The sequence below is a fragment of the Ascidiella aspersa genome, chromosome 5 (genome assembly GCF_963924565.1).
Source record: "Ascidiella aspersa chromosome 5, kaAscAspe10.2, whole genome shotgun sequence".
NCBI lineage: Eukaryota > Metazoa > Chordata > Ascidiacea > Phlebobranchia > Ascidiidae > Ascidiella > Ascidiella aspersa.
This window is the reverse complement of record NC_139451.1, coordinates 14845694-14848193: the sequence shown is the minus strand read 5'-3', so window position 1 is coordinate 14848193 and position 2500 is coordinate 14845694. Positions and strand designations below refer to the sequence as shown.

General features: G+C 55.1%; 2 non-coding genes across 2 annotated transcripts; both read right to left on the bottom strand.

Annotated features, from left to right (window-relative positions):
• Positions 1-166: 166 nt before the first annotated feature.
• LOC146145031 (5.8S ribosomal RNA) lies at positions 167-320 on the bottom strand. Its single transcript, XR_014499162.1, has one exon. It is a non-coding gene; the product is annotated as a 5.8S ribosomal RNA (ribosomal RNA).
• Positions 321-567: 247 nt separating this feature from the next.
• On the bottom strand, positions 568-2377 carry LOC146145030 (small subunit ribosomal RNA). Its single transcript, XR_014500920.1, has one exon. It is a non-coding gene; the product is annotated as a small subunit ribosomal RNA (ribosomal RNA).
• Between the last annotated feature and the right edge of the window lie 123 nt (positions 2378-2500).

Sequence of the window (2500 nt, the reverse complement as noted above, 5' to 3'; positions counted from 1 at the left end):
GAGCCGCCAGCCGTTGGCCTCTTCGAGGTCGACTCGCCGCCGCCGCGCGGGATTCTGGTCGCGATCGTCGCGCATCGTGCCGTGCTGTCTTGAGCGGGACGGGCGCTCGCGCGTCCGACGCCGCAGCAGCCGCGCGGAGAAATCCCCGCGCGGAACGTTTGCAACGCGACCCTGAGGCGGGCGCGGCCCCGGGATTGACCCGAGGCCGCAATTTGCGTTCAGAACGTCGATGCTCAATGTGTCCTGCAATTCACACTAATTCACGCAGCTAGCTGCGTCCTTCATCGACTCACGAGCCGAGTGATCCACCGCCAAGAGCCATCCACGATTGTTTCGCTCGCACAGTGCCTCGCACTAAAGGGTGACAAAATATACCGCGCCGAGCGGTCGGCCAGGCCGACGCTTGAAGCCGGAGCGCGCGGCACCGCGGCACTCGACGCGCAAACATTACCGGGTGACCGAATCGCCGGCCGGCGCGCCGCTCCTCGCGGGTCGGGCGCCGGGTAGCAAAAACTTTTTCTCTCGCTTGTCCGAGTTTCGCGTTCGCCGAAGCGTTTGCGAGACCGTTAATGATCCTTCCGCAGGTTCACCTACGGAAACCTTGTTACGACTTTTACTTCCTCTAAATGATCAAGTTAGATCGTCTTCTCGGACGCCGGCTCGACCGTTGCCGGCCGCGCCAGGTCCAATCGGAGGACCTCACTAAACCATTCAATCGGTAGTAGCGACGGGCGGTGTGTACAAAGGGCAGGGACGTAATCAACGCGAGCTAATGACTCGCGCTTACTGGGAATTCCTCGTTCAAGGGAAATAATTGCAATTCCCTATCCCTAGCACGACCGGGGTTCAGCGGGTTACCCAGACCTGTCGGCCAAGGCGAGCACATGCTGATCCGGTCAGTGTAGCGCGCGTGCGGCCCCGAACATCTAAGGGCATCACAGACCTGTTATTGCTCAATCTCGTGTGGCTAAACGCCACTAGTCCCTCTAAGAAGTTAGACGCCGACCGATTGGGTCGCGTAACTAGTTAGCAAGCCAGAGTCTCGTTCGTTATCGGAATTAACCAGACAAATCGCTCCACCAACTAAAAACGGCCATGCACCACCACCCACAGAATCAAGAAAGAGCTCTCAATCTGTCAATCCTCACTGTGTCCGGGCCGGGTGAGATTTCCCGTGTTGAGTCAAATTAAGCCGCAGGCTCCACTCCTGGTGGTGCCCTTCCGTCAATTCCTTTAAGTTTCAGCTTTGCAACCATACTTCCCCCGGAACCCAAAGACTTTGGTTTCCCGCAAGCTGCCGGAGAGGTCGTAAAACTAACGCCCCCCGATCGCTAGTTGGCATCGTTTATAGTCAGAACTAGGACGGTATCTGATCGTCTTCGAACCTCTGACTTTCGCTCTTGATTAAAGAAAACATTCTTGGCAAATGCTTTCGCAGTCGTTCGTCTTGCGCCGATCCAAGAATTTCACCTCTAACGGCACAGTACGAATGCCCCCGTCTGTCCCTCTTAATCATTACCTCGCGCTCCGAAAACCAACAAAATAGAACCGAGGTCCTATTCCATTATTCCATGCACCATTATTCAGGCGAATCGCCTGCTTTGAACACTCTAATTTTTCAAAGTAAACGTTCCGGCCGCCGCCGACACTCAGTCAAGGGCACCGGCGGAGAACCGGAGGTGAGGCCAGGACGGCCAGTACACGCCTTGCGACGGACCGGCCGCCTGCGCCCAAAATCCAACTACGAGCTTTTTAACCGCAACAACTTAAATATACACTTTTGGAGCTGGAATTACCGCGGCTGCTGGCACCAGACTTGCCCTCCAATGGATACTCGTTAAAGGTTTTAAAGTGTACTCATTCCAATTACAGGGCCTCGTTTAGAGTCCTGTATTGTTATTTTTCGTCACTACCTCCCCGCGTCGGGAATGGGTAATTTGCGCGCCTGCTGCCTTCCTTGGATGTGGTAGCCGTTTCTCAGGCTCCCTCTCCGGAATCGAACCCTGATTCTCCGTTACCCGTAAGAACCTCGGTAGGCCAGTACCGTACCGACGAAAGTTGATAGGGCAGACACTTGAATGATCCGTCGCCGGTGCGAGACCGTGCGATCCGCAAAGTTATCCAGAGTCACCAAAGGTTGCGGGGCGAAGCCCGGTCGGTTTTTGGTCTGATAAAAGCATGCCTCCCGCGAGGTCGGCGCTTCACGCATGTATTAGCTCTAGCATTTCCACAGTTAACCACGTAAAACGTACGATCAAATGAACCATAACTGATTTAATGAGCCATTCGCAGTTTCACTGTACGAGAGCTCGTACTTAGACTTGCATGGCTTAATCTTTGAGACAAGCATATGACTACTGGCAGGATCAACCAGGTAGCTACTTTAGCGTAGCCCCGAAAGGCCGACGAAGGAGGCGCCGCTGATGCGGCGCCGTCGCTCGGTCGATGCGAAACCCGAAGGCTTCTCCGTTAAAATTTCGTTCTTTGCTCGGCTGCCCGA